Here is an 8,335-nt window from a genome sequence, read left to right on the forward strand (position 1 = left end):
ATCATGGTATGGAGTGATAGAGTGCAGGAGTGATAGAGACAGGAGGATCTGAGTTCAAATCCAATTTCAGATATTTTTGCTTGTATTTTTTTTTTAACACAGTAATGGGGTTAAGTAGCTTGCCCAAGGTCACACAGCTAGGTAATTATTAAGTGCCTGAGGTAGAATTTGAACTCAGGTCCTACTGACTCCAGGGTCAGTGCTCTATCCACTGCACCACCTAGCTGCCTCCCAGTCTCAGATGTTTTGCTAGCTGTGTGACCCTGGCCAAGTCACTTAACCCTGATTGTCTCTCTAATACATGTGTGTGTGTGTGTGTGTGTGTGTGTGTGTATGTGTGTGTGTGTATAATTGAGAAATCAACCAATCAAACATTTGTCAAATACCTACTATAATATCTCAGACTTTGTGCTAAGTATTGAGGATACAAAAAAGAGGCAAAAGACTGTCCCTGCCTTCAAGGAACTTTTAGTCTAATGGAGGAGCTTATAGTTAAATCAGAGGCAGGAGAGAAGAAAAGAACTTTAAAAAAAAAAAAGGAATGGAGAAATAAAGAGAAAAAAAATGTGTTGGAGTATGACTCGGCATCCCCCAAAGCCAGTCTTTGACTTCATTAAGAGAACTGCACTATCCAGAATGAGGATAATGGTAATTCCACTGAACTCTGGCTTGCTCAGACCATCCATGTAATATGATGTTTAATTTTAGGAAGGACAGGAACAAGGTAGAGAGGGTCAGGTATGGGGCAATTTAGCAGCTCAAGACCATGATTTCTGAGGATCAGAAGGTGAACTTAGGATGTTTAGTCTGGCTAGGAGAAAATTTAGGGAGAATGTGATTACTGTTTTCAAGTTTATGAAGGGCTGTCCTTTGAAAGTGAGATTAGATTTGTTTTGCTTGGCCCAAGAGGACAGCACTATGAACCATGGATGGAAACTTCTGAGAGGCAGACTTCTGTCACGGATAAGGGAAAAACTTCCCAATAATGAGAGCTTTCTAAAATGAGTTTCCACTTACTGCAGGTCCCCAGATGAAGGTTGATTGATAACTTGCTGATAAAAGAGATTCTTGCTCAGGTGGTAGTTGGACTAGATGGTTGGATGGTCCCTGACTCTCTTCAAAGATTCAGTGATTGCACAGGAGTGATAGAATGTCACTAACATTTTTGTGTTGTTGCCTGACTACAAGTTAGAAAGGGTGTGTGTGTGTGTGTGTGTGTGTGTGTGTGTGTGTGTGTGTGTGTGTGTTTGTGTGTGTGTGTGTGTGTGTACTGGGGTGGGGGAAACTGGAGGAAGGGAGGAGTGTCTTGGGAGAGGATACAAGGGGTTTGGATAGTCTGATTTCAAAATACTCCCTTTATTTGGAGTATCACCTTAATCTTGTTCTTTCTGAAAAAGATGAATTACTACATAAGAAAAATTATTATGATTTTTTTTTGTTTTTTGTTTGCAAGGCAATGTAGTTAAATGGCTTGCCCGAGGCCACACAGCTAGGTCATTATGAAGTGTCTGAGGCTGGATTTGAACTCAGGTCCTCCTGACTCCAGGGCTGGTGCTCTATCCACTGTGCCACTTAGTTGCCCCCATAAGATAAATTATAAAGGAGTAGAATTATCTTAGAAACCTCAGAAAGATGAACAGTGGGGAGAAAGGGCAGCAAATGAAGAAGTTGCTGAAACCCTGCTCCTAAATTGCTGAATTTCCAGAGCATTCCCACATCTATCCACCCATTTTCTCTTCATTAGTCTTATGGTTGGTCAGAGTAGCCCCAATGCAAGTAGGTGATCCTTCTGATCATTCCCTAGTCCTGGGGCACAGGATGAAGTGGGAGGCCCCCTTCTCCAACACTTTGGAGTTGCAAATCCCAGGGTTTAGCTGACAGCTGCAAATTCCTCCCAGAACCTGGGAAGCTGGTGGTGTTGCCATGGTCTCTGGGAGCGTGAGCTCCAGCCAAATTGCAGCTGGCTGGCAGGCCCCGGGCTCTCTCCCTCCCCACGGTCACTTTCAAAGGCTTTCAAGGGAGGCCCCTCAGGGAGAGAGGAAGGGAAGGATATCAAGCAGGGCCTCGGCCGGCTCCGGTCCAAGTGGCTGCACTGATAAAAGAGCCTTTTCTGAAATCTGCAGGGGAAGTCTGCAGGCTGGTTTCAAGGGACTTTTCATTCTCTGACTTTCCAATGGTCCCTGAAGGGTAACAACCATTCAACTTCAGGCTGAAAGGCTGGGCAGCTCCTCTTAAGAGGCCTGAGCTGCTTGATTCCTGTTGTCTAATTTCTACTATGGCTGAAGAACTCTGGAAAAGAATATTAGATAGAATTATGTATATTAAATATTCTTTTATAGGTTCTAAATAGGTTTCTAATATTCACACACACACACACACACACATATATATATATACAAAGTGTATGTATGTATGTATGTATAAATCCTCTGTTTGATCTGCTCATCTTCCTACGCTGCCTCCATTAAAGGTCTGTTATGCCACCAGAGTACAACATTTTAGGTCTGCTAAGGGTATACTGAAGTAGTACCTGCTCTAGAAAGTAGGCTATACAGGTGTGCAAACAGAGTCAGGAGAAGGGGGAGGGAAGAAAGGGAAAGAAAAAGGGGATTAGGAATGAAATGGGGGAGGGGAGTACAGAAAAAGAAAAGAGCTAGGAAGAGAGATGGAGGAAAGTTGAGAAAGAAGGGGATTTGAGAAAGTAAAGGTAAGGACAGAGACAGAGACAGAGACAGAGACAGAGAGAGAGGAGGGAGAGATTTTATATGGATGTGTGCGTGTACACGCATATATACAGAGATGGAGAGAGAACCCAAGAGAAGGCGGCAAGGGTCTGAGATAGGAGCGAAGGAGGGAGTGTGGGAAGCCAGGGGAGCGGGGGGAAAGCGGGGAGAGGAGCAGGGCGCTGGGAGGGAAGGGGAAGGGGAAGGGGATGAGAGCAACGAAGGAGAGACGGTGAAATGGCTCTGCAGAGCCCGGAAGAGAGGGCCGAGGCCGGAGAAAGGAGAGGAGAGACAAAGGCGGCGGCGGAGAAAGGCAGGGCCGGCGGCTCGGCGGCGCTCGCCAGGGCGGCCTGAGGAAGCAAGCGGGGGCGGGATGGAGAAGGGGCTGGGGGGCGCCCCGGGGCGGGGCCGGGCCGCGGGGGGGAGTCGGCCCGGCTTGAAGGCACGAGGCGGGGGCAGGCGGACCCGCAAGCAGGGCCGCGCCATCCCGGCCGCGCGCGGCCACGCGGACACGCGGACACGCCGGCGGCCACGCGGACAGACACACAGCCAGGCCCCCTCAGCCGCACGGCGCCCCCGTAACCGGCTGCGGCGACGTTCCTGGCCGCTCCCGACAGGTACTCGGGGGCTCCGACGGCCGGACGCGCGGCGCTCGGCCAAGGGCAGCCCGGCCGGCCCCGCCCCGCCCCGCCCCCGGCGCGGCCCCTTTAAGGGGGCGGGGCCCGCGTGCCACCGCCCTCCGCCCCCGGCCCCCGCCCCTCCGGCGCCCAGACTGCGCTGGCGGCGCGAGGAGGAGGAGGCGGGCGGCGGAGGCGGCGGAGGCGGCAGCGCCGCGGCCGCCCTGCAGTGCCCGGCCCGCGAGTGCCCGGCCCGCGAGCGCCCGAGCGGAGCAGCACGCCCCGGCCCGACAGGGGGGCCCGGCCCGGTGAGCCTCGGCCCCTCCCCGCTGGCGCCTGCCAGCCCCGGCCCGGGCCTCCGCCGCCTCCCCGGCGCGGCCGCCTCAAGATGGAGGCGGGCGGGCTGCGGGCGGCGCGGCGGGGCCCCGGGGGTGCCCCGGGGGGCGGGGGCGGGAAACGGCCGGGGTCCGGGGAAGAGCCCCCGCGGCCCCCTCGGGGCGGCCCGAGCCCGAGTCACCCGAGGATTACTCAGCTCCTCGGCGGCCGGGCGGCGCGCCCGTGACCGTGAGCCCGGGAGGGGGGGGGTGCCGGCCGCCCCGGCCCTCCTCCCCGCCTCCTCGGCTTTGTGGCCCGCGGCCGGGGCGGCCCCGGGGGGCGCTGGGGGCGGCCGAGCCCCCCCCCCCGCCTCGGGCCGGCTTTGGCTTTGCTGATGGTCGGCAGTGAGCCTGGTGCCGGGGACGGGGCCTCCCGGCCGGGCCCCCACACCGGCGGGGCGCAGAGCGGCGGCGCCCTGCCCCTCCTGACGAGCCGGGTCGGGGTGACTCGGGCCCCCGTGTCCCCCCGGGGCCGCTCCGCGCGGTGTCCCCCCGGGGCCCTGCCCCGGGAGCGGGGGAGCCCGGCTGGCCCTGCCCCGGGAGCGGGGGAGCCCGGCTGGGCCCGGGAGCGGGGGAGCCCGGCTGGGCCCCGGGAGCGGGGGAGCCCGGCTGGGCCCCGGGAGCGGGGGAGCCCGGCTGGGCCCGGGGGGCAGGGGACGGAGGGGACTTGATTTCGCAGCCGTAGGAGGAGGGCCGGGTTTCTGCCCGGCCGGTTCGGCGCCGTTCAACAGGCCGGGGGAGGGCGGTGGAATCCGGCTCAGAGAAGCCGGCCCAGGCGCGACCTGCGGTCCAGGAGCGGCCCCGGGCGCCTCTTACCAGCCTGTGAGGAGCGCTGGCCCGCGGAGTCCGCCTCCAAGCCATGGACTGCAACTTCCAGGGCCATCTTCTCTCTCTCTCTTATAGGGTGAACGGCTGAAATTTCCTTTAGTCGGTGTTTTTCTTCTGGCATTATCATCCTTTATGTGTATCTGACTTTTTTCCCTCAAATGTCATCCGTTGGATCGGGGAGGTGGAGAGACTCTTGTCTTCTATCACCTTGTATCACTTCCTCTTCTTGCCCAATGACTGGCTCATCGTAGGCATGCAGTACATTTTAATGGCTTGGTTGAAAATGGGCCTATTCCTTAGAAAAAATGAGTAACGATTTTGTCCCTTTGTGTTTCCATTGCAACCAGATTAGTTCTTCAGCTCTCCCTTCTTTAAATAGTCATTTGAATTGTGACTTTATTTTTAATAGCTCATGGAAACTGTTGTGCCTCATGGTGTTCCTTTTAGTGTTTCCCCCCCCCTTCCTTCCCTTTTCAGTAATTCCTTCAGGTTTAGCCTGCCACCACCTTCCCTTAACCTCCCTTTGGAGAAGGACACAGATTCATTCCTGTCTCAGCCATTACAAAGAAGTACTCAGGCCATTTCAAAAAGGATCACCATTATATATTACTTTAAGGATCTGTCATTTTTGTCAGCAGAGGGACTCCCTTTGTTTTTAGTAATTGGATCTTTGGAAATTGCAGGGAAGAAAATCATTGACCTGTGAAATAGGTCATAGAATTTTACAATTGGAGGGGGATCTCAGAAACCATTTAATTTCAATGACTAGACAAAGGTCTACCTACTCTGCTTTAATACCACCAGGGAAGGAGAATTTATTGTAAAATGAAAAAAAGTCAAGGCAAAGTTTGTGGTTTATTTGGGTTAAGGGGCTTGCCCAAGGTCACACAGCTAGGTAATTAGTGTTTGAGGATGGATTTGAAACTAGTATAACACCTAACTGTCCCTAAAGGCACCATTTGTAATCAAAATATGTATACTTATGGGGTGGCTAGGTGGCATAGTGGATAAAGCACCGGTCCTGGAGTCAGGAGTACCTGGCTTCAAATCCAGTCTCAGACACTTAATAATTTACCTAGCTGTGTGGCTTTGGGCAAGCCCCTTAACCCCATTTGCCTTGCAAAAAAAAAAAACCTAAAAAACCCCCTAAAATATGTATACTTGAACCTTGAATTTGCTGTTTATAATTCTGTGTGACCTCCTGCAAATCATCTAACCTCTCTGGATCTCATTGTCTTTATTTATAAAATAGGAGTCTTTTTTTTAGCTCTAAATCTTTAATTCTCTTAAAAATTTCAATGTCACAGAGGACTTTTTTGTTCTGTGATTGTGATTTTGTTGACAAAGATAGTGGAGTATGTCATTTCTTAGCTTATTCTGTAGATGAGAAAACTGAAGTAAAGAGAGGTGACTTGCCTAGAGTAATAATCAGCTGAAGCCAGAAATGAACTCAGGAAGTTGAGTCTTCCTGATTCCATATAAATAAGTCTACTAGAGACAAGATCATATTCTTGGCTTTCTTCTTGCCAGATGCCCTTTTTCAATCAGACTTGGTGTTCTGTGACTTAATGCAAATATAGTAATAGTTCAGGAAATCTCTTCTGCCGCTATCACACTGCTTTAATTCTCCAGGGTCCAGTTTAAGGGAGTTGGGACTAATTGATCAATAAGATCCCTTTGCCTTTTACCTTTCTGGCCATGTGTTCATGGAATGGAATCTGCATTTTTCCTTGACTACTCATTCTTTAAAGTCCCCTGGATGGAACTTTAGATGTAAATGGACTCACCAGGCAAATTAAGAAGACTTTACTGACTGTCTTCTCTTTATCTTAGAGATGGGGATCTCCTTGGACCCCCTTAGCCACTAAAGATTCCTTTTGAAAAATGGGAGAGACTGAGAGATTTTTGTGAATAGCTTATTGGTTTTCTTAGAAATAGAGTGAAAGATTTTCAGTTAGACTAATGCTGTTGAATAGATAAAATCAAATCACAACAGTTTCTGATTTTATTAGGAGAGAGAGTATCAGGAAATAGGTTGATTACTAAGGTTGTTGAATTGTTTCAAAGTTGTTAATCCAGTTCCATTTCTATGCCTCCACCCTGGCAGTCCTTGTTAGTGAAATTTGCTTAGATGTACTTTATGAAATTCTACTTTTGTTGACTGAGAGAACCTTCTCCTCTTTACCTTGAAACAAATACCCCAAATTAATATTTGGTATCAAACAATCTCTGGTCTGTAATAGGAAGAGCACTAGATTTAGGAATCATGAGAACTGGATTTGAGTTTTGCCTCTGACATTTCAGATCCCTATTTTGTATGATCAGAAAGAAGACACAATGTTATTGAGCTACTTTTTTCCTCACCTGTAAAAATGAGGATAATAGTTACATTACCTGCCTTATTAGATTATTGTGAGATTATTTCTAACTCTATAATTGCTGTATATATATTTAGATATTGTAATAGATATTTAAACTATTAGAATAAAAGTTGCATTTTCTTCTTTAAGGTGAACTTTTAAAGTTGTGAATCAGAAGCACTGAATTTTGGTGTGCTCTAGGAACCCCCCCCCCCCCCCATAGTAGGGTTTGGTGACTTGCCCATGGTTACACTGCTAAGTAAGTACTAAGTATCTGAGGGAGGCTTTGAACTCAGGTCCTCCTGACTCCAGGGCCCATGCCTCTATCCACTGCCCCACCCAACTACTCCTCTGGTGTGCTTTCAAGGAGAATATAGGAATCTTTGCAAGTCAGCTGGATGACTCAGGGGTGGAACTGGGTTCAAATCCAACCTCAGACTCTTACTAACTGGGTGACCCTGGGCAAGTCACTAGTCTCTGTTTACCCTAATCCACTGAAGAAGAAATTGGCAAGTCACTCCCACACCTTTGCCAAGAAAACCCTATGGATGATATGGTCTGCAGGATCATGAAGAGTCAGCTATGACTGAACAGCAGCAATGGGAATCTCAGAAAAGTATCAAATTTGAGCCACTGAATTAGAGGGAAGCAGTTTTAGGCTGAAAAGTCTGTAATTATCTAAGCTTGAATTGGTTAGGCCATCTGGGTTAATATCCTTGCCCTGGCATGAAGTACCAAGGAATCTTGGCTATAATTAGTGAAGACCTTGTTTTTAATCATCTCCAGATGGCACTTCCAGAAGGACCCATCCCACTAATGCTCATTTTTATTAATTTTTTTTTTTGCTGAACCTGAGTCTGAAGGTATTCTTTCATGAATTCCTACTTTGATTGGAGCCATTGCAAGTCATATTCCTGAATTCTTTCAGGGAAGGAAGCAATATATAGCCATATATTGTTTCCCTGGGGAATACTGCACCATTTATCAAGTCTCAGGAATCCTGATGAAAATATTGTTCAGAGCTGCCAAAGTACAGCAGATAAGCATGAAAACTAATTCCATTTAGACTTGGATTAAATTAATTCTGCTTTATCCTTTTATCTCTAGGTGTAACTTGGAATAGAAAGTGAAACACTTTTCTGTTTAGCAATCTGTCCTCTTTTCTTACTGTTATTATTGCCAAGCCTTGCTTTTCTTTTGTTTTAAAGGATCCATAAATGCTTAAGAATATGCAAATTGTTCAAAGTCTAGGAATGATGACAAAACTAAATGTTACTTTGTTGGTTTAACTTCCTTTCCTCAGATCATTTTTTGCTGTCAAGCAAACATGCTATTGATTTGATGGATAATTTTTTTCATCAGCAAATTAAGTAGTATTAAGGATTCTTGGGAACATTTTTCCATTAAATGTTTCTCTTCCTCTTCCTATTAAC

This window comes from Macrotis lagotis, chromosome X (assembly GCF_037893015.1).
Source record: "Macrotis lagotis isolate mMagLag1 chromosome X, bilby.v1.9.chrom.fasta, whole genome shotgun sequence".
Taxonomy (NCBI): Eukaryota; Metazoa; Chordata; class Mammalia; order Peramelemorphia; family Peramelidae; genus Macrotis; species Macrotis lagotis.